The sequence below is a fragment of the Trachypithecus francoisi genome, unplaced genomic scaffold (genome assembly GCF_009764315.1).
Source record: "Trachypithecus francoisi isolate TF-2019V2 unplaced genomic scaffold, Tfra_2.0 Lachesis_group11, whole genome shotgun sequence".
In the NCBI taxonomy this organism is placed as follows: Eukaryota; Metazoa; Chordata; class Mammalia; order Primates; family Cercopithecidae; genus Trachypithecus; species Trachypithecus francoisi.
In genome coordinates this window covers 30,310,297-30,334,496 of record NW_022681456.1, presented here as the reverse complement: position 1 = coordinate 30,334,496, position 24,200 = coordinate 30,310,297, and the positions used below count along the sequence as shown (strand labels likewise).

The 24,200-nt window shown below is 40.2% G+C and overlaps 1 long non-coding RNA gene across 1 annotated transcript; it reads right to left on the bottom strand.

Moving 5' to 3' along the window:
• Positions 1 to 1,593: 1,593 nt before the first annotated feature.
• Positions 1,594 to 24,169, bottom strand: LOC117089526. Its single transcript, XR_004439645.1, has 3 exons — positions 23,898 to 24,169; positions 4,766 to 4,882; positions 1,594 to 1,776 (listed from the first exon to the last, which is right to left on the bottom strand). It is a non-coding gene; the product is annotated as an uncharacterized LOC117089526 (long non-coding RNA).
• Between the last annotated feature and the right edge of the window lie 31 nt (positions 24,170 to 24,200).

Here is a 24,200-nt window from a genome sequence, read left to right as displayed (position 1 = left end):
TTGTATACTTCACCACTGGGCAAATGTCAAGAAGTAAGTTCAGATATACAGAAAGACCAGACATCACTTGATTAAATCAAGAGGTCTGCTGAGTCAAGATTCACAGCGCAAAAGGTTATCAATATCACCTACGAACAAGCAGGATGTAAGTTTACAGCCTGCAATCTTCAGCAGGGCATACACACTTGTGGATGACAATGCCTGCGTGAATGAGAGATGCTAGACCTTATGGAAGCTCAGCTTCCCCTTCACACACAGCCTGATGAGCATGAGACTAAATCAGTTCTGGACAGAGACTTGACTGTATACAACACACTTGGTTTCAGCATAACACATTAATCTTACTCACACATTGCACAATTTGGTGAAGAGGATATAGCACAGGGTACCCTTATGCCTGAACAAACTTCTCATTAATCATATTCAAGCTCTTCATGCTAATGTAAACTGCTTGAACCAAGAACACTTATGAATTTATTGATGTAGGACCAGAATAAATGTTAGGTACCCAGACATGTGGCCTATAGACCATCCATGAGAACTTACCAGAATTTTTGATTCTCACCATTCTGGAGAGGGAAAAACACATTATAGTTTAAATTAGAATGTACCTTATTTTGAGCAATGTTTGTACGCATTTAAAAGTAATTGCTATTGTAATTTCTGTGAACTATCTATACCTAAGATGCCGAAATTCTGATTATTTCTCTAATGGGGTATTTTATACATGTCTTGGGGATTTCCCAGAGGTTTTTCAACATGGTCTCACAGTCCAGGTAATACCACCTGACTTAAAGAGGTCCATCCCACAGTCAATTGTCTTTTGGGGTAATTTCACTGTGCAGCCTATTTTAAGAAAAACATACCTTTGTCCTGCCAGTGGTGGAGTCCAGTTTTTTCTCTGGACTTCTCTGTCTATGCTCAATATTCAAAGAAGTTATCCAGTTTTTTGCCTTTATACACGAGTTAGGCAGTTTCTACACCCCCAAAGCCCAGAGGACATAGGACAAACTCTCTAGTAGGTTCTTTTTAACCTCCCTAACTTGGTATAAGGTAAAGAGGAGGGAACCCTTTTCCCCTTCCAGTGGAAGCAAAAGAAAAATGTCACAGCACATTGATACATCTCTAGTGAAATTCTCTTTCCAGCCATTTGTTTTAGTCTTCTGGTTTGTCCTTATAAATCCTTACAGTGAATATTGAGTCTAATCCCGCAAAATGGGATTCTCCATCTCTTAGCATGTCCTGTATAGAAAGTCTCCAACTCCAAAGCAGCAAAAACAAAACAATCACATTCAATGTACTATTAGCAGCAACTAGACTGATGGGTTTTTTAAAATTAAGCTATTTCCTTAAATATTTAACCAGTTTTATGCATCTGTACAGAATTTAGGAAATGGGGATGTTAGAGACAATTTCCATGGCATTTCCACATGTCTTGGACTACCTTTTCAAGGATACGTGCACGGCAAAGACCTTTAGAGGCTAGAGATAGTTTGTCTCTTTGGGTCAGACAGCAGAATTATTTCTTGACAAGTATAATAATTATAGAGAACATCTGCATCTCTGAAGACGTTCCATAATGATAAAGTCTTCAACCTCTCATCAGAAGAAAACTTGTTTCCATGCCAAGGTAAAGACAATGCCTGTCTTTGTAGAGAAGGATGAGGAAGTTGCCATCAGCTTCTGTATGGATCAGAATGTCCCAAGCTCAGTGATTCTCGGCTGTGAAACTGTACGCTTGGCATCCACCTGGATCCACTCTGCATTACCCATGGACTTGGGAGACAAGGAGAATCAATGAAAACATGGACCTCATGTTGCCTATTGTGCCCTGAACGATAAACTGTGTAAATTCATTTGGGTCCCTGGTTTACTCATTTGCCAATGTTATGAAAGTGTGGAAAGTCTGCCTAGAAGTTACACTGATGTTTAGGAATTGCTTGGCAACTTGATATGAAAAAAAGGGAGCTATGGCATATACAGCTAGGTTCTCCATTTTCTTTCCTTTTTTCTCATGGAAATGGAAACTCAAGGTTAGTTATCCCCAGTCCTTTATAGAATAAAAACTGCCTTTCCCAGCCTTTCTTTCAGCTGAGTGTAACTCCAGGTCTAATATTTGACAAAAGAAATGCAAGGCGAAGTAGTCTGTGCAATGCCTAAGTATTGCCCATAGAGGAGGCATACCCTTCTCCTTCCATTTTCTCCTTCTTGCAGGCTGGAAAAATGCTGACTGGAGCAGGAGCAGCCATACTGAATTATAAGGTAAATTTAGGAATGGAGCCATGTTTTTCAGGGCAAAGGAGGAAAGGTTCAAGATAGAAGATGCATTAGTGGTTATTGATACCATAAAGCATCACTTCAGCAGCCTTAGATTGCTGACTTAGAATTTGATGAGAAAAATTAACTTCTACTTTGTTTAAACTCTTTTTTTTAGAGTTTCTGTCACTCACAACCAAATATAATCCCAACAATCTAAGAGACATAAAATGATATTTAAGATGGATTTACTTGTCCTAAAACTATTCTTTCCTCATCAGACTTCAGAGAAAAGTGCAATGTCTCATTGCAAACACTAAGGAAACTTCCTAAAACGTCAGCATGGCTCACGAACTTCTTCAGAACCTTGTTTCCATGGCATCCTTCTTTTTAGTCTAACTTTTCCCTCACAGACAACCCAGAAATCTAAAGAGCAGCCAAAGCCCACATAAATCCAATACAGTCAAGGTATGAAGTCATGGTTTTCATTAAAATAAGATTTCAGGCAGGCTATTCCAGGAATTCTTAGCAGAATTTAGACCTTACGTTGAGTCATAATAAAGTCAATTAGTAAATCAAGTGCATTTGATCAAAGTTTAAGTACAAATCAATATATATATATATATATATATAATATACATTATATGTATGATCTCAAGACTCTGAAGCCATTGCATTATCATCCCTTCTCGGCAACATCAGAGTGAGATCACTGAGTGCTGTCATTCATGCACACATTTATTCAACAAATGTTTGTTGAAGATGTACTAAGTGCCAGACCCTGTTTGTGATGAACAGGACAGTCAAGGTTACTACTCAAAGTGATTTCACATCCTATTAGGAAACATGAACATTAAACAAATAGTCAAAAAAGACAAGATAAACTCAGTACTTACAGTGACCAAGAAGACATTGAGTTTAAAAAAGAGGTAAGAGACTATATGGGGATACTGGTTTAAGTTGGGTGCTGAGGGAAGATCTATTCAACAAGATGATGTTTGAGCTGAGAACTGAGTGATAGAAAGGCTCCAAATGCAAAGAGCTGGGGGAAGGGATTTCTGGTAGAGGAAACACCTATACAAAATCTCTAATGTATGAGTAAATGGGACTTTTTTTGAGGAGCATACATAAGCCAGTTGTGGTGGGGGTAAAGAGAGTGAAAAGGAGAGAGGTATAAGCTGAGTCTGGAGAAGTAGGCAGGACAAATTCATGTCACTGGTTCATAGCCAGTTGTGAGCTAAAAGTATTAGGTTGGTGCAAAAGTAATTGCGGTTTTTGACATTTAAAAAATGCAAACACCACAATTACTTTTGCACTAACCTGATAGTTCACATAGACACTCCAGAGACTATTTTTCAAGAACTTATCAACAATTTTGTGAGCGTATTTCTAAACAGAACCACCATTAAAAACTAAATTATGTAAATTTGTGATTAAATCAGTTATGTTTAAAATAAAGGTAATAAATACTCCAAGAAGATTACTTCTAATTATTTTACTGCATTTTATTAGTATCTATGCTTTTAACATTATTTTATGTCCATTGTATCTATGTGGTAGAAATATGACATAATAAGCTACTGCACGTCTCTTCCCAATTCTGTGTTCAGTGACATGATGTTGGTAGCTTGAAGTCAGTCATAGAGTCAGTCTTTATGTCATGAAAATTAGCAAACACTGTTCGGGTGGGTGGGTTGCTAAACATTTACCGCAACCCCATTGACTATTACTATGGTAGCAAAGTCACAAATAGGACTGGATTGAAGTCTGATGGCTCAGAGGACAGAGCAACAATGTGATTAGGAATAGAAGACACTTAGGGGCAGAGGAGGCTCAGCCATTGATAACGGAGAAAGGGACATCAAATCCAAGGTTATCAGGGTATACTTGGTCTGAAGAAAAATTCAAGGTGAAAGCTAGGGGAAGCTGCCAAAATGGAAGGCTTAGGAGTAAGGATCAATACTCACCTGGTCAATTTGTACATCTTCAAAAACTTTTTTTTTTTTTTGTAACTCATTGCTCCTAGTCAGAGGTGGGCACCCTTCCTTGACCCAGACAGTACCTGGCAGTTTTCTCTGTAAACTCACACACTCTTGTGATTTTGTTTCCACTCTTCTGTCTCCTCTCCTGGGCTAAGAACTCTCAGGACAGAGATCAAATATTTGTATTTCTAAATTCTCAGGACTAAGTATGGTGCCTGGTGCACATCATGTGTTCAATGCTTACTAGTATAATCAGAAATGTAGAAAAAATATGCACAATTATGTTCAAGATTATAAAAGTGTGATATTTTAAAATTTACACAATTAAACTATGAATAGTTACTGATAAAAGATATAAAGCTTTGTATTCCTCATTATGTAGATACATCAAGAAGCATACTCCCCAACCTTACGCCAAAAAACAAACAAAAAACAAAAAACATAAACCTAGAAAGAGGCAGTGTTTTGTTTAGATTGTGGAATCAGGAGTGATATTTTGTTTGTCACATTTATTCTTTCCCACTTACATGTATGTAAGGAAGTACAGTTGCAAGGGAAAGTATAGTTTGCCCAAAATTATATTGGATTTCTAGTTGAACATAAATGAAATATCCTTCAGCTTTATTTTTTCTATTTCATTCCTCCTGGGAAGAGAGAGAAACAAAAATTAATTCCGCACTTAGTTACTCAGTACCAGGTACATTGGAAAGGTTATCTCACTTGATATTTTCTACAGTCCAATGAGGTAGGCTTTTATTTTAAATTTTTTTAATGTTTAATATTTGTGGGTACATAGTAGTTTTATATATTTGTGGGATACATGAGATATTTTGATACAATCATACAATGTGTCATAATCACATCAGGATAAATGGGGTATCTATCACCTCAAGCATTTATCCTTTCTTTGTGTTACAACAATTCAATCATACTTTTAGTTATTTTTAAATGTACAATAAATTACTGTTGACTGATAGGTTTTTAGTATTCTCATTGTGTGGATGAGGAGTCTGAGATATTGTACTCTTCTGGGATAGAAAGGAAAATATCAGGTATGGTGATGTCACGGCTGGAGAAAGTCCCCATTATCTTTTCCCTCTGGTTCTCAAGGGAAGCAAAGTGTTTAGTGGAAGGGGTGTGGTCTAAACACCCCTGTCCACTTAGAGACCCCTGACCCTTGCAGGGACTTGGTAGGTTCGACCATTTGAAAGCTTAAGTTTTGGTGACTGTAGTCATTACTCATCTAATAAAAAATTTTGGAGGCACATATTCTGAGGTACACAGTCCATCAGACCATATGGTGCTCAGTTTCCTGATAACACACAGACCTGATCGTGAATATGAATTCTTTCTCTAATTCCTCTGTGTCTGTCTCACCAGGGGAAAAAGCTGGCTGAGCTCTAGGGCTAAGGAGACACTTGGGGCACTAGACATGAGATTCATCGACCCAATCTAAAAATATTTATTCAACTTTTGCTGCAAGAGAGCCACTGTTCTAGGTTTCTTTTTTTTTTTTTTAGACGGAGTCTCGCTCTGTCACCCAGGCTGGAGTGCAGTGGCCAGATCTCAGCTCACTGCAAGCTCCGCCTCCCGGGTTCACGCCATTCTCCTGCCTCAGCCTCCCGAGTAGCTGGGACTACAGGCGCCGCCACCTCGCCCGGCTAGTTTTTTGTATTTTTAGTAGAGACGGGGTTTCACCGTGTTAGCCAGGGTGGTCTCGATCTCCTAGACCTCGTGATCCGCCTGTCTCGGCCTCCCAAAGTGCTGGGATTACAGGCTTGAGCCACCGCGCCCGGCCAGGTTTCATGGTTACAACTGCCTTCCTAAGTTTATGCTTCTTGTAGGAAATGGAGATTGATACCGTTTGGCTGTGCCACCACCCAAATTGGGGCGTTCTCATGCCCCCTTGCTGCTGTTCTCATGGTAATAAATGAGTTTTCAGGATATCTGATGGTTTTATAAAGGGTTTTTTTCTCTTTTGCTAGACACTTTTCCTTCCTGCCACCATGTGAATAAGGATGTATTTGCCTCCCCTTCCACCATGATTGTCAGTTTCCTGAGGCCTCCTCAGCCCTGAAGAACTATGGGTCAATTAAACCTCTTTCCTTTATAAATTACCCGGTCTTGGGTATGTCTTTATTAGCAGCATGAGAACAGACTAATACAGACATTAGTCAAATCACAGGAATAAATTCAAATTTGTAATCTTAACAAGAGCCATGAAGGAGATGTACATAATACTCTGAGAACTTTTCCCTAGGAAGTTTTCACAATCTCAGAGAGCAAAGTTGAAATATCTAGATGAACAGGGAAGGGAAGAACCTGGAACCTTCCAGAACCTTCCAGGTAGAAGGAATAGCATGAGCAAAGGTCATGGTGTAGAAACAATGGGGAACTTGGTTGAAGATGTGAGTGGAAAGCTCCTTGGAGTAGACCGTGTCAACCATGGCAAGGAACTTCTATCTTTATCCTGAGAGTTGGAGTGCCCTTGAAGTGTGTAATCAGAGGTGGCTCCATGATCTGTGCATTTTTACAAGACCACTCTGGTTGCAAGGCGGAGAGTGGAATAGAGGGGATCAAAAGCAGTTAATAGGTGATTGCACTTGTCCAGGTGAGAAATGGCCATGATGCCTTGGACTAAAGTGGTATTGAGGGTGAAGATGAAGAAAATAGGATGAATTTGAGAAAAATTTAGAAATTTTAAAGAGGAGTCAGTTTAGATATGAGCCAGCATGAGAAACAGGTCAAAGATGACTCCTAGGCTGCTAAGTAGATGGAGGGAATACCATTCTCAGAGATAGCTCCATCTCTGATTTTGAAGGAACAAAGAGATCCATTGAGTTGTGATCTTCAGTCTAATCATTGAGAAGATCCCTGTGGACCTGGGACTCATTGAGATATTAAGTAGGAGACCTTCTATTATGTGTTGTTTCTAAAAACTATTTTTCTATTTATATTTTACATTTTGATTTACAGAGTATTTTCAAATACATTATCTGTAAGTTATAGATTGCTATCCCCATTTTGAAAATGAGGAAATAAAGTGAGTAGTTATGTAACTTGTTCAAAGTCACACTGGCTATCTGAATCCAAATTCAATGCTCTTTATTTTATTTCTGCCATTCATTCATTCAGTACGTGTTTACCACCTACTCACAGTCAGCAGAGGCAGATTCATCACGGAGCTAATGAACTAAAGCTTTAGAGCCTCACATCTACATAAGCTCTGAGGCTCTTAGAGGAACCCTAGAAATGAGTTCGTCTGGTTACAGTTCACTGTAGATGTATGGATTTGTTTGTGTGTTCTTTATTCTCTTCCATTGATCTATGTGTCTGTGTTTATGCCAGTACCATCCTGTTTTGGTTACTATAACTCTGTATTATAATTTGAAGCCAGGTAATGCAATTCCTCCAGTTTTGTTCTTTTGGATCAGAATAGCTTTGGATATTCTGGGTGTTTTACGGTTCTTTAAATTTTAAGATTCTTTTTTTTTTCCTGTTTCTGTGAAGAATGTCATTGATATTTTGATAGGGATTGCATTGAATCTGTATATTGCTTTGGGTAGTATGTACATTTTAACAATATTATTTTTTCCAATCCATGAATATGAAAAATCTTTCTATTTTTTTGCATCCTCTTCAATTTCTTTCATCAATGTTTTATAGTTTTCATTGTGGAGATCTTTCACTTCTTGGGTTAACTCCTAGGTATTTTATTTTATTTGTGGATATTGTAAATAGGATTACTTTCTTGATTTCTTTTTCAGATTGTTTGCTGCTGATATGGAAATGCTACTGAGTTTCTATGTTAATTTAGTATACTGAAATTCACTGAATTTGTTTAACCAGTTCTGTTATTTGGTTAAGTACTTAGGTTTTTCGAAATATAAGATCATAGCATCGAAAAATAAAGATAAGTTGACTTTCTCCTTTCCAAATTTGATGCCTTTTATTTCTTTCTCTTGTCTGATTGCTCTAACTAGAACTTCAGTGGTTAAAGTAGGCATCCCTGTTATTTTCCGTGTCTTTGAGGAAAAACTTTCAGTCTTTCCCCATTCAGCATGACCCTAGCTGTGGGTCTGTCATATATGGCTTTTATTGTGTTGAGATATCCTCCTTCTATACCCAGTTTTTTGAGGGTTTTTATCATGAAGGGATGTTGAATTTTATCCAACGCTTTTTCAGCATCAGTTGAAATGATCATATGGTTTTTGTCCTTCATTCTGTTGATATAGTGTATCACTTTGATTGTTATGTAAATGTTGAACCATCCTTGTATCCTGGGATAAATCTCACGTTGTCATGATGAATGATCTTTTAAACATGATGTTGAATTTCTTTTGCTAGTATTTTGTTAAGGATTTTTGCATCAATGTTCATTAAGGATATTGGTCTGTAGTTTCCTTTATTCACATGTCTTTGTCTGGTTTTGGTATCAGGGTAATAATGGCCTTGTAGAATGAGTTTGGAAGTACTCCCTTCACCTCTATTTGTCAGAATAGCTTGAGTAGCATTGGTATTATTTCTTCTTTAAGTGTTTGGTGAAAATTAGCAATGAACCCATCAGGTACCAAGGCTTTTCTTTGCTGGAAGACTTCATTATGGCTTAGGTCTTTTTACTTGTTATCTGTCTGTTCAGGTTTTGAATTTCTTCATGGTTCAATATTGGTAGGTTTTATGTGTCTAGGAATGCATCCATTTCTTCTAGGTTTTCCAATTTATTGGTATACAGTTGCTCATTGTAGCCTCTAATGTTCCTCTAAATTCCTGTGGTATTGGTTGTAATGTCTCCTTTTTCATATAAGATTTTATTTAATTCAGTCTTCTCTCTTTTTTTCTTAGTCTGGCTAAAGGTTTGCTGATATTGTTTTATCTTTTCAAAAAAACACCTTTTTGTTATGTTGATCTGTTGTATTGTTTTCTTTGTTTCATTTCTTTCTGCCCTGATCTTTATTATTGTTTTCTTCTATTACTTTTGGGTTTTGTTTGCTCTTGTTTTTCTAGTTCCTTAAGATGCATTGTTAGCTTATTTATTTGAAGTTTTTTATTTTTTAATGTGGATGCTTATAGGTATAAAATTTTCTTTTAGTACTGCTTTCACTGTAACCCAAAGGTTTTGCTTTATTGTGTTTCCATTATCACTGGTTTCAGCAAATTTTTCAATTTCTTTTTTAATTTATTCATTTGACTCATTGGCCATTTAGGAGCATATTGCTTAATTTCCATGTGTTTGTATAGTTTCCAAAATTATTCCTGTTATTGATTTCTAGTTTTCTTCCATTATGATCAGAGAAGATACTTAATATAACCTCAATTTTTGAACTTTTAAAGACTCTTTTGTGACCTAAAATATGGTCTATTCTTGAGAAGATCCATGAGCTGTGGAGAATAATGAATATTCTGCAGCCATTGAATAAAATGTTCTGTAAATATCTATTAGGTTCATTTGGTCTATAGTGCAGATTAAGTTGATGTTTCTTTGTTAAATTTCTGCATCAGTGATCTTCTCAATGCTGAAAGTGAGGTGTTGATGTCTCTAGTTATTGTATGGGAATCTACCTCTCTCTTTAACTCTAATAATATTTGCTTTGTATATCTGGGTGATCCAGCATTGGGTGCATATATATTTACAATTGTTATATTGTCTTGATGAATTTACCCCTTTATCATTATACAATGATCTTCTTTGTCTCTTTTAATAGTTTCTGTCTTGAAATATATTTTGTCTAAATGTAGCTACTCCTTCTCTTTTTTGGTTTCCATTGGCATAAAGTATGTTTTTCTATTTCTTTATTTTTAGTCTATGTGTGTCTTTATAGGAGAAGCCTGTTACTTGTAGACAACAGATCAATGAGACTTATTTTTTCTTTCCATTTAGACAGCCTATGTCTTTTGACTGGAGAGTGATATGGTTTGGCTGAGTCCCCACTCAAATCTCATCTTGAATTGTAGTTCTCATAATCCCCACATGCTGTGGGAGGGACCTAGTGGGAGGTAATTTAATTATGGGGGAGCAGTTACCCTCATGCTGTTCTCATGATAGAGTGAGTTCTCAGGAGATCTGATGGTTTTATAAGGGGCTTTTCCCTCTCTTGCTTGGCACTCCTTGCTGCCACCATGTGAAGAAGGACGTGTTTGCTTGTCCTTCATTATTGTAAGTTTCGTGAGGCCTCCCCAGCCCTGCAGAACTGTGAGTTAATTAAGTCTCTTTCCTTTGTAAATTACCCAGTCTCGAGCATGTCTTTATTAGCAGTGTGAGAAAGAACTAATACTAAGAGTTCAGTCCTTTTACATTCAATGCTATTATCAAGTAAGGACTTACTCCTGCCATTTCTCTTGTTTATTTTTCTGGTTGTTTTGTGATCTTTTTCTTCTTTCCCTCCTTTCTGTCTTCCTTTTAGTGAAAGCGGTTTTCTGTGGTGGTATGTTATGATTTCTTGCTTTTTACTTTTCTTTGTATCTGTTGCATTGTTTTTTTTATTTGAGGGTACCAATGAGGCTGCCACATAATATCTTATAACCTATTAATTTAATCTGATGACAACTTAACACTGATTGCATAAACAAACAAGCAAAGAGAAAACTAATTTTAAAACTCTACACTTTAACTTTGTTGTCCTGATTTTTAACGTTTTTTTATTTCTATTTATATATTGTACTTTCAATGTATTGACAAGTTGTTGTAGTTATTATTTTTTATTTACTCATCTTTTCATCATTCTACTCAAGATATGAATAGTTTATATGCTATATTTACAATGTTATTATATTATGTTTTTCTCTGTGCTTAGTATTACCAGTAAGTTTTTCACCTTCAGATTATTTCTTATTGCTCATTAACATCGTTTTCTTTCAGATTAAAAAACTCCATCAGCATTTCTTGTAGGATAAATTTGGTGTTGATAAAATGCCTCAGGCTTTGTTTGCCTCAGAAAGTCTTTATTTCTCCTTCATGTTGAAGAACTTTTTGGCTGGATACACTACTCTAGGATAAACACTTTTTTCCAGAGGGGAGGTGCCAAGATGGCTGACTGGAAACAACTACTGTACACTGCTCTCATGGAATGGAGATAAAGTTGTGAGTAAACACTATAAATTTTCCTTTTAGTACTGCTCTTCAGCAGGAAGAGCAGGAAGCCATGTTGGAATTCATCAAGGAAGCAACAGTGAACCAGAGAGAGCAGAGAAGAATGAGGCAAGACAGCTGCCCACCCAGGACTGGCATGGAAGCAAGGGAGTCTCCCCACCATGGGGAAAGGGTGAATGAGCAAGAGGCCCCCCAGTGACCACACTCATGCCATAGATCTTTGCAATTCTGGGCACAGGAGATTCCCTATAACTCTCCCCCCAACCTCTCCCTCCCAGGCCTCCAAACTGACATGGACAGCTGCCTAGAGTCTGGGCAGAGCTACCACTCAGACTCATATGGATCCCCAAAGATCTTGGATCCCTGAGCACCCCGACACCACCTGCTATAGGGGTGTATTTCACCAATAAGGAAGGCCAAGCTCTCTTGCTCACCCTCAGGATAGGGTTTGTGTCCACCGTGCTGAGGAGTGGACAGACTGCAAGCCTCTGCTTCATATCTTCAGGCAAAGTCCACTGGCCCAGGACCCCAGAACAGCCACCCTACTCCCACCTAAGCACTTGGGCCAGTAGCAGCTCTGCATTTCTCTGGGACAGAACTCCCAGAGGTAAATGACAGACCCTCAGTTGCTGCTGCATGCTGTCTGCTGTCTTGGCCCTCACTTCTACTTCCCTCAGGCCAGGGAGGTAGTGAAGAGCTCAAATACTGTCTCAAACCTCCAACATGCCATAGTAGATGTCATACAGAAAACGAGCCAGATTATTCTTGACAATGGTCCCTGCTCCTGTTACACTTCACTCAGCAGGGCCTCCCAATCTGGGCTTCCACCACAGCCACCTTCTCACTTCAGTTGGTGCTGGCTGTGCATTTTTGTGAGGTAGAATACCCAGAGATAACTAACGGGTTCTCTGCCATTGCCATGGCAGCATATCAACTCTTTCTGCCCTTGGGCTGGGAACGCACAAAGATCCTGATTGCTTTGCTCACATGTCCAACATGCCTCAGCCACCATACAGAGTGGAGCCCAGTCTCTCTTCCCTGTGAGTTCCTGACACCCCGCGCTTCAGCAGGCAGAAACCCCCACTTGGGCCTGCAGAGTAACTATCCCACCTCCAACTGAACATTTCCACTGACAGCCCTATGTCTCTCTCAAGTAGAGTACACCCAAGCAACTGACAGCCTCTCTGCCATTGCCACTGCTGCCTTCGGGCTGAAAAAGGAACAACAAAGAACCTGAGTGCTTTACTCACATTTCCAGCACACCACAGAAGACCTATGGAAAAGAGGCCAGACTGTCTTCCCCAAGAGCCCTCTATACACCTTGCTCTTCACCCAGCAGGGTCCCCTGGCTTGGGCCTGCAAATAGCTGTCCCACCCTTAGCTAAATGTTCCCATTGGCAACAGCTCTGTGTTTCTCCAGGGCAGAGCTCCCAAAAGCAACTGACAACCCTTCTGACACTACCACTGCCATGATACCTGCCTTTGCTGCTCTTGGGCTGGGGAGTGAACAAAGATCCTGATCGTTTTGCTCACAGCTCCATTATGCAGTTTCCATGCAGACAGGAGCCCAGTCTCTCTTCACTATGAGACCCTGACTCCCTGCTGTTCTTCACCATGCAGGGCCCCCAATTTGGGACTACAAAGCAGCCACCCCACCTGTAGGTGATTATTTCAATTGGCAGTGGTTCTACATTTCTCTGGGGTGGAGCCCCCAGATATAAGTGACAGGCCTGCCATTGCCACTGCCAAGGTCTTTGCCCCTGTAGACTTTAAGCTAGGGAGGAAACAAAGGCCCAAGTTTGCCCCAGGGCTGCAGTGTGGCCAGCATTTGACTGGAAGAGGAGCCCACACTGTCAGAGCACTGAGAGGGTGGAGGCAAGCAGGAGGAAATACAGAGGAGCTATGAAATTGAGTGAGAGCCTGTCTAATGGCCCTTATGTTCAAGTGCCATCTACTGAGTTGCAGCTGAAACTACAACAGCAAAAATACTTTGCTAATACACCCCACTGTGAAACCATGGGAAAGAATTTAGCCACAAAGACAGACCTTGCACAAAGCCTGGCCCTCTGAAAACATCTAGAAATGAAGCCAACCGACTGCTCAAATGACACCACAGTTAAAGAACGTCATCACACACAGATGAGAAAGAACCAGCATGACAACTCTGACAATTCTAAAAGCCAAAGCTTCTCATCTCCAAAAGACCACATTAGCTTTCCAGTAACGTTTCTTAAGGAGAATGAAATGGCTGAAATGACAGACATAGAATTCAGAATCTAGATGGCAATGAATATCATAGAGATTCAGGAGAAAGCTGAAACCCAACCCAAGGAATCTAAAAAATTCAGTAAACTGATTTAAGAGATGAAAAGTAAAATTTCCATTTTAAAAAAGAACCAAACTGATCTAATAGAGCTGAATGACTCACTACAAGAATTTCATAACACAGTATTAACAGCAGAATCAAACGAGCTGAGGAAAGAATTCAGAGCTCAAAGACTGGTTCTTTGAATTAGTTCAGTGAGACAAAGACAAAGGAAAGCAAATTTTTTAAAATAAACAAAACCTCTGTGAAATGTGGGATTATGTAAAAAGACCTAACCTATGAGTCACTGGCATTACTGAAAGAGAGAAAGAGAGAGCAAGCAACTTGGGAAACATATTTGAAAATATTGTCCACAAAAATTTTCCCAATCTTGCTAGAGAGGTAGACATTCATATTCAGAAAATTCAAAGAACCCTTGATATACTATACAAGATGGGACCACCCCAAGACACATAGTCATCAGAATCTCTAAGGTCAGTGTGGACAAATATATATTAAAGCAGCTAGAGAAGAAAGGGCAGGTCACCTGCAAAGGAAACCCTATCAGGATAACAGGTGACATTTCAGCAGAAGCCCTACAAACCAGAAGAGATTGGGGACCTATATTCAGCATTCCTAATGAAAATAAATTCCAACAAAGAATTTTATATCCAGACAAACTAAGCTTCAAAAGTAAAGGAGAAATAAAACTCTTTTCAGACAAGCAAATGCTAATGGAATGCATTACCACCAGGCCTGCCTTATAATAAATCTTTAAGGAATGCTAAACATGGAAACAAAAACCACTACTGGCCACAACAATAAGTACATAGATCATTGACACTGTAAAGCAAATACACAATTTACATAACAACCAGCTAATAATACGGTGATAGGATCAAATCTGAATATTCCCATATTAAACTAGCATGTAAGTGGGATAAATCCCCCCAATTAAAAGACACAGAGTAGCAAGCTGGATATAGAAGCAAGACCAAACTGTATGCTGTCTTCAAGAGAACCATCTGACATGAATGACATCCATAGGCTAAAAGTAAAAAGATGGAGAAAGATCTATCAAGCAAATGGAAAACAAAAAATAGCAGGGATTACTATTGTTACTTCAGGCAAAACAGACTTTAAACCAATAATAATAAAAAATAATGAAGTAGAGCATCACATAATAATACAGAGTTCAATTCAATGAGAAGCCTAACTGTGTATGCACCCCACATTGGAGCACCCAGATTCATAAATTCTTAGAGGTCTACAAAAAGACTTAGAAAATCACACAAAAGTAGTGGGAAACCATCACAAAGCAAATCCACAGTGATCAAGTAAACTATATTTCTGGGATGCATGTTGATTCAACATAGGAAAATCAATAAATGTGATGTATCACAAAAACAGGACTAAAAACAAAAACCACATGATCTTCTCAATAGATGCAGAAAAGGCTTTTGATAAAACTCAGCATCCCTTCATGTTAAAAACCCTCAACAAACTAAGCATCTAAGGAACACACCTCAAAATAATAAGAGCCATCTATGACGAACCCTCAGCCAACATCATACTGAACAGCAAAAGATGGAAGCTTGAGAATTGGAATAAGACAAGGATGCCTACTCTCACCACTCCTATTCAACATAGTACTAGAAGTCCTAGCCAGAGTAATCAGGCAAGAGAAAGAAATAAAAGGCTTCCAAATAGGACAGGAAGTCAAACTATCTCTCTTCATAGATGTTATGATTCTATACCTAGAAAACCCCATTGTATCTGCCCTAAGGCTTCTAGATCTGATAAACAACTTCATCAAAGTTTCAGAATAAAAAAAATCAATGTATAAAAGTTAGTAGTATTTCTGTACACAGTAACATCCAAGCTGGGAGTCAAATTAAGAACACAATCGCATTCACAATAGTCAAAAAAATAATAAAATACCTGAGAATACAGCTAACCAAGGAGGTGAAAGATCTCTACAATGAGAATTACAAATCTCACTGCTGAAAAAAATCAGGCACAACAGAAGCAAATGGAAAAACATTCCATACTCATGGGTAGGAATAATTAACATTGGTAAAATGGCCATACTATCCAAAACAGTTTATAAATTCATTGCTATTTCCATGAAACTACTAATGGCATTTTTTTTCACAGAATAAGAAGATACCATTCTAAAATTCATATGAAACCAAAAAAGAGCCCAGGTATTCAAAACAATCCTAAGCAAAAAGAACAAAGTCAGAGGCATCACACCATCCAACTTCAAACCACACTGCAAGGCTAAAGTAACCAAAACAGCATAGTACTGTTACAAAAACAGACACATAGACCAATGGAACAGATTAGAGAACTCAGAAATAAAGCTGCACATCTATAATTACCTGATTTTGAACAAAGTCGACAATAATAAGCAATTGGAAAAGGACTGCCTATTCAATAAATGGTGCTGAGATAGAGGACTAGCCATATGCTGAAGACTGAAACTGTACTCCTTCCTTTCACCATACACAAAAGTCAACTCAAGATGATTAAAAGGCCTAAAACTTTAAAAACCTAAAACTTGTAAAACCTAACACTTTAAGAACCCTAGAAGAAAACCTAGGAAATACCAATCTGGACATCAGCCCTGGCAAAAATTTCATGAAGAAAATTCCAAAAGCAATTGTAACAAAAAGAAAAAATTGACAAGTGGGACTTAATTAAACTAGAGAGCTTCTGCACAGCAAAATAAACTATCAATAGAGAAAAGAGAAGACCTACAAAATGGGAGAAAATATTTGCAAACTATGCATCCAACAAAGGTCTAATATTCAGATTCTATGAGGAACTTAAACTAATAAACGAAAAACAAACAACCCCATTAAAAATGAGCAAATGACATGAACAGACACTTCTCAAGAGAAGACATACACACACCAAACAAGCATATGAGAAAATGCTCAACATCACTAATCATTAGAGAAATGCAAATCAAAACCATAGTGAGATACCATCCACATTAATCAGAACATGATCATGAAAAAGTAAAAATGTAGCAGATGTTGGTGAGGTTGTGGAGAAAGGGAGATGTTTATACACTGCTGATGGGAAATTAAATTAGTTTAGTCACTGTGGAAAACTGTTTGGAGATGTCTCAAAGGACTTAAAACAGAACTACCATTCGACCCAACATTATATTATATACCCAAAGGAATATAAATCATTCTACCATAAGGATACACACATGCACATATTTGCTGCAGCATTATTCACAATAGCAAAGACATGTAATCAACCTAGATGCCCATCGATGGTAGATTGGATAAAGAAAATGTAGGACATATACATCATGGAATACTATGCCATAAAAATGAATGAAATCATGTCATTTGTGGCAACATGGATAGAGCTGGAGGCCATTATTCTAAGTGAATTCATGCGAGAATAGAAAACCAAATAAACATTGAGTGAAGATAGACATACAAAAAAAAAAAAAACAAACAAACAGAAAAATAGATACTGAGTCCTACTTTAGGTTGGAGGGTGGGAGAAGGGTGAAGATTGAAAAATTACCTATCAGATACTATGTTCACTACCTGGGTGACAAAATAATTGATACACCAAACCCCTGTGATATACAATTTACCCATGTAACAAACCTGTACATGTATTCCCTGAACCTAAAGTAAAAGTTGGAAAGAAAAAACAGTTTTTTCCCTTCAGCACTTTAAATATGTCATACTACTCTCTCCATGCCTATAAGGTTTCCACTGAAAAGTCTACTGTCAGATATATTGGAGATCCATTGTACATTATTTGTTTCTTTTCTCTTGCTGCTTTTAGAATCCTTCCTTTATCCTTGACCTTTTTTGATTATTAAATGTCTTCAGGTAGTCCTAACTGGGTTAAATCTGCTTAGTGTTCTATAATCTTCTTGTACTTGAATATTGATATTGTTCTTTAGGTTCAGCAAGTTCTGCTATTAAACTTTGAAAAACTTTCTACTGCCATCTCTCTCTCTACCTTCTCTTTAAGGTCAACAACTCTCAGGTCTGCTCTTTTAAGGCTATTTTCTAGATCTTGTAGGCATGCTTCATTCTTTTTTACTCTTCTGTCTCCTTTGTGTATTTTCAAATAGCCTGTCTTCAAGCTCACTAATTCTTTCTTCTGCTTTGTCAATTACCTTGTGACTGTAATACATTCTTCAGTATGTCTATTGCACTTTTCAGCTTCAGAATTTCTACTTAATTCTTTTTAATTATTTCAAATTCTGTTAAAGTTATCCAATAAAATTCTGAATTCCTTCTCTATGTTATCTTGAATTATGTTGAGTTTCCTCAAAGCAGCTATTCTGAATTCCCTGTCTGAAAGGTCACATATCTGTCTCTTCAGCATTGGTTCCTGGGTGTCTTATTTAGTTCATTTGGTGAGGTCGTGTTTGTCTAGATGGTCTTGATACTTGACCATCTAGTTCATTGTTGTCTGGGCATTGAAGACTTAGGTGTTTCATATAGTTCTCATCATCTGGGCTTGTTTGTAGTAGTCCTTTTTGGAAAGGATTTCCAGATATTCTAATAAATTTGGATATTGTAATCTAAGTTTTTGGTCACTGCAGCTGTATTTGCAGTAGGGGAAACTCCAAACCAAGTAATACTGTGGAGCTTGCAAGCTTACAGAGGTACCACCTTGGTGGTGTTGGATAAGGTCTAGAAGAATTATCTGAATCACCAGGCAGAGACTCTTGTTCTTTTTCCTTACTTCCTCCCAGACCAGTAGAGTCTCTCATTCTGTGCTGAGCTGTCTGGAGCTGGGGGAGCAGAGCAGTGACACAAGCACCCCTGTGGTCACCACCACTAGGACTTCATTGAGTCAGATCTGAAGCCAGCACAGCACTGGATCTAGCCCAAGACCTGTGGCAACTACTGCCTGGCTACTGCCTATGTTCACTCAAGGCCCTAGGGCTCTACAATCAGTAGGTGGCAAAGCCAGCCAGAGTGATGACATGTTCTTCCCAGCCCCAGGCTAGTCCAGAGATGGAAGCCCATACTGCAAGGAGGATATTAAACACCTAACTCTTCAACATTCAAGTGCCAGACCCTGGAGTTTGGAAACCTTAGGAACGTACCTGGTGCTCTCTTTTACTGTGGCTGAGCTGGCACCCAAGCCACAAGACAAAGTTCTTCCCATTCTTCCCTCCCCTTTCCACAAACAGAGGGGTCTCTCACCCTGGCTACCACTGCCCCAGGCCCACAGGGAGTACTGCCAGGCTATCACTGATCTTCACTCAAGAGCTAAGGGCTCTTTGGGCAGCTTGTGGTGAATGCTGCAAGGTCTGGGACTCTCTCTTTAGAGGAGTGGGCCCCCTCTGGCCCAGGGCATTCCAGAAATGCCATCCAAGAGCTAAGGCCTGAAATTGGGAACCCAAGAGCCTGCCTGCTACTTTACCCCACTGCGGCCAACCTCATACCCAAGCTCCAAGACTAAGTCTCCTTGATTCTTCCCCCTCTGTTTCTCAAGCAGAGGGAGTCTCTCCTCATTGACACCACAGCTAGGAATATGCTGGGTCACACGTAAAGCCAGCATGTCTGAATCTAACCCAAGGACCATGGAATATACTACCTTGTTGCTGTTGCTGATTATTCAGGGCTAAGGGGTTCTTTCCATGACTGGGTCCTTCACTTCAAGGCAGTGGGGTCTCTTCTGTCCCAGGGTGTGTCTAGAAATGTTGTCTGGGAGCTAGAGCCTGGAATAGGGGCCTCAGGACTCTGCCCAGCACCCTATTCTACTGTGGCTGAGCTGATATTCAAGTTACAAGACAAAGCCCTCTTTATTCCTCCCTCTCCTTTCCTCAAACAGAGGGAAGGGGTCTCTCCTGGAGCTGTGAGCTGTGCTGCCAGGGGTTGCAGGATGGGTGAGACAAGCACTCGCTTGACCACTCTGGCTGGGGATTTACTAGGTCATATGTCCTGCAAGTCCACTGGCTCTGAGCCCAGCATAGTATCAGGACTTGCCTGGGAATTGCAGTCTTTGTGGCCTAGACTGCCTTTCAAGTTTATTTAGTATCCAAGAGCTGTTTAGCCCATGTTACTGAGACTTGCAGGAACTAAACTTTTGAACACTAGAATGGACAGTTCTCCTCTGGCTAGGCCTGGTCTAAATGCTCACTCTGTAGGTGCTGACTGAGTTCTGCCTGGTGTTGCTTTCCACTGTGGCAGGGCAGAACTGAGTTCCAATGCCAAGTCCCACAATTCCTTTGCTGTCCCTCACCGAAGCACAGAGATTCTCTCTCCAAGCCATGCAGCCACTGCTGCTGCAGTGTTGGGGTGATGGGGGAAGAGTTGCATCTGCAATTCAAGACTGTCTTTTCTACCCTCTTAGGTGTCCCTTTCAGTGATATAAAACAAAAATCATGTACTGTGATTGCTCACCTGATTTTCGGTTCTTATGAAGATGCTTTTTTTGTGTGGCTAGTCACACAATTTGGTGTTCCTGTGGGGAGAATGATAAGTGAAAGCTTCTATTCAGCCATCCTGTTCCACCTGTTCTGAAAGGTTTTGTAGAGGAGCAATAGGGTATGTGATATTTTGTAAAGATCACTTTGTCTGGGGCTGTAATATAAAGGTCCATTTATTTATGTTCTGATGCCTTTTATATGTGTGACTCTGACATTTAGTTAGATCATTCTGGTGGCAGTGAAGAAAAGATATTTGAGGGAGATTAAACTAAAAGCCTGATTACCAGCTGGGACAATACTGAAATAAAGCAATGATATAGTAATAGGGAGGAAGAAAATGATTTAAATTCAGATGGAGTTTTCATTACGTACATTTGTTTATATTATATACATACTATGTGTGTGTGTATGTGTGTGTATATGTGTGTGTCTGTATCTGTGCATGTGTATAATTGTTAAGACTTGGTGGTTGTGGAGTGGCTGTGAGAGAGTGGTGAGAGTATGGCATGACCCCAGGATTTTGGTTTGACTGTGTGGGCAGATGGTGCTAAACCCTGAAATACAGAACACAAAAGGAGGGAACTAGTTGAGGGAGTAAGCATGATGAGCTCAGTTTCAAATATGTTGCCCTTGATACACCCATGGAATACTCCAGTAGTAATGTTGGTCACATCAGTTTCAGATCCCAGGGAGATCAGTCCAGAACCAAGAATTTGAGAGTCATCAGCAGAAGAGGTGGAAGCTAAACTCTAAGGGCAGCATATGTCAACAAGAAACTTGACACTGGGGGTGAGAAACTCAAAAAAACCTAAGTACTGAGAAACAAAGGATCAGAAGAATAAGAACCACGGTAGTCAAAGGAGGAGAGAATCTCAAGAAGAGATGAGTGATCAACAGGGCCAGATGCATTGAGATGATCAAGTAAAGTAGGACCTGATGTATCCATTATATGTAGCAAAATAGAGTCAGGGGTGAGTGTATTAGTCTGGGTTCTCCAGAGAAACAGAACCAGTAAGAGATTAGATGTAGATGGACATGTATTTCAAGAAATTAGCTCATGTGATTATGGAGGCTGAGGAGTCCCAAGATCTGCAGTTGACAAACTGTGGGCCTAGACTACAGTTCCAGCATGAGTCTGAGTCCAAAGTTAGGAGAAGACTGGTGCCCTACCTCTAAGACAGTCAGAGAGAGTAAGTTCTCCCTCACTCATCCTCAGTCCCTCAACAGATTGGATCAGGCCTACCCACAACCTTTACTCAGCCCACCTCATCCAGAAAGACTCCCACAGACACACTGGGCACTCCAGAGGGAAGAGCGGGAGATAAATGAAACTGTGGGTGTCTACTAATGTTCAAAAAATTTGGCAGAGAGCTAAAGGTGGTCACAAGGTCAAAGAGTGTATCAGCCTTCTCTTAGGATGGGAAGGTAAGCATTTTATAAGTTATAGGCTTATGAGTTAATCAATCAAACTTTCCTGAGTTGGGGGAGACCAGATTGGGAAGAAATAGATCTCAGGAAAGGAGGTTGGAGACAGGCAGGGCAGAAGTGAGGATGAGGAAGAATCAGAGGATGAAGCTATACGGTGGGAATGGAAAGTTAAGATTTCCAAAGTGGGGCTCTTCTGAATAAAGGCAAAGCCCAAGATGCAGCCTTGAAAGGGGTGACTGAAGAGGAATGGACCTTAAGGCTACTCGAATGGAGAAAGCCAAGGAAGCGAAAGGCTCTGGGGCTGGGTACGTTGTTCCTGTGGCTCTTTTCTTCCCCCTGCAAGTTTCTGACCATTCTTCGGGGCCTGTATCAAAGGCCATCTTTGTAATAACTTACTGAGCCTCTCCTCCCCTTCAAGTCACTAAGGCATTCTCTTACCCAAATAAAGTATTAACATATTTACATGACTATTTTAACTTATTTATCAGAAGATATTGGTTCTTCATGAGTCTGAGTAATGGAGACTGTCTTATCACCCCGAATACCTCTAGAGAAATAGTTCTTTATCTTTAGTATACAAAAGCACTACCAAGTAGCTTGTTAAAAGAGCCGATTTGCCAGATTCTGATTTGGTGGATCTGGGATAAAGCTTCAGAATCTGAATATTAACAAACATCTCAGATATCTCTAATGGGAGTATCAGGGGAGAACGTCATTCAGTCCGCACGATGCTCTATGGTTGCTCCAAATTGTATGGAGAAGAATTAACAGAATAGAATCGAGCGGTCCTGAATGAATCAAGTTGCAAATGTTCACAGTCCCAGCTGCAGTTTGAGAAACAACCGGCAGGTGGCGAACGACCCACACAACTGGCAGAAATTACAGCTTCTCGGGCTCCCAATTTCCAGACCCAAAACTGCCCAGGAGTAGAGGAGAAACCTATTTTCCAAGCAATGGTGTCGGCCACAATGGTGAGTTTCATCCGTTTGCATGTGCATCCTGATGTGTCGGTGGCCGATCTCTTGCCCTGGTCCCTAGGGCTAAAGTCATGCTGACCCCATGGCATTGCCTTCTGGCTACAAAAAGCCATAATCCTGGCACCAGCAAGGACTAGTCTCACTGATGACATCATTTTCCCCCTGAAGGTTCCTGTGGTGGAAGGGCAGTGGGAGAAGAACAGCAAAACAAGTTTGTCTGTTCAAAGAATGGTTGCCACTAGAGGATTATGTGGTCCACACCTGTATTCTCTATTTAGTCAGAGGGGAGGCATCTTACTCAACCCCCTCATTTTATAGAGCCTGAGAGAGGATGAGCAACTTTCCAGAGGTCACAGAGCTAGAAAGTTCCAGGATCTTCTGGGATCTGTCTCTTTAAGTGACTTGCCTTTTCACTGCACCTAACAGTAACGTGTGGCAAAGGGTATGTGTATGTTGAAATCATTAGTGTCTGCTCATGAATTGTTACATAGGAGAAGCTTAGGGGTGACCATCTGGTTGGGCAAGAGGGGCTGGATGACATTAGGATGTGTTTGCATAACAAGTCCACCACTTTTTCCTAGATTGTGTGTTTATTTGGGGGTAGTATGGCAGATGCAGGAGGGTGGGAGTCCAAAAAGAAGGGAGCACAGGGAAGAAGATTCTCCATGGCTGCCCCCACTGCATGTTTTAATGGACTTTCTTATACATCTCCTTTAATGTCTACTAAGTCACAAATTTATTGAAGGCACTCATTGAGTCTTATTCCCCTCTGATTATGTTTCATAGTTGTTTGATGAATCAATGATCATGTCAACCTTGATCATTTTCAGATCTAAACAGTATTTTCTAACATCTTAGATGATTAGCATATACCTCCTGTTATCTATTCCTGTCTGTTTGTACTTATTCAACACATATCCAGTGTTTACTATGTGCACCATTGTCAGCATTTTACAAACATCAACTTATTTAATCTTGTCTTTGTTGCTGTTTCCTAAATAGTCCATGACGGTGACTATCTACTATTAGAAATCCTTCTCTTCCTCTCTCTTCCTCTTCCTCTCGAAAGGACTGAAAATCAGTTACTGGTCCCTGCCCGTGCTGCAAATACTGGGCCTGGGGAAGAGTGGTGGGCAGGGATGAAATAGTTAACTAGCTGACCCGGGGCGCACAGATTCCCTGGCAGATGCTGCACTCAGGCTGCGGCTGCTTCCTCCTGAATCTGTTAGGAGTACACTCTTTCCCTTTGCCCTCGGGGCCAGCGTCCAGGTTTGCCCGGGTGGTGGAGACAGCTCCAGCCACGAAGCTGATTTATAGGCCAGAGCATTCCCAGGCCGCACCGCAAGGAGTCGGGCTGAGCTTGGACTTTGGGGAGGTGGTGATGGACACAGGACACGTGGCCACACAATGGGGACACACGACTGACCTCAGTCACTTCGGTAAACTGCCCTTGCTTTCCGGAGGCGGCAGGAACGTTTCAGGAGCTCCAAGGCTCTAGGCGCCTGCGTTCCTCGCCCCAGCAGGTAGTCCCCTCGCCCTGTCGAACGCAAGAGCATCCAAGGGCGCGCAAGCCCCCAAGAGCTCTCAGAGGTCCCTGACCCTGAGCGTTAAAGCCCTTTCTCGTGGATGAGACCCTTGGTGTGTTCCACCCGCTTGGGGGCTGAGACTGGCCAGGACGCACTGAGAACGAACTTTCCGCGCAGGTCAGATATAGGCACGCAGGGGTTTT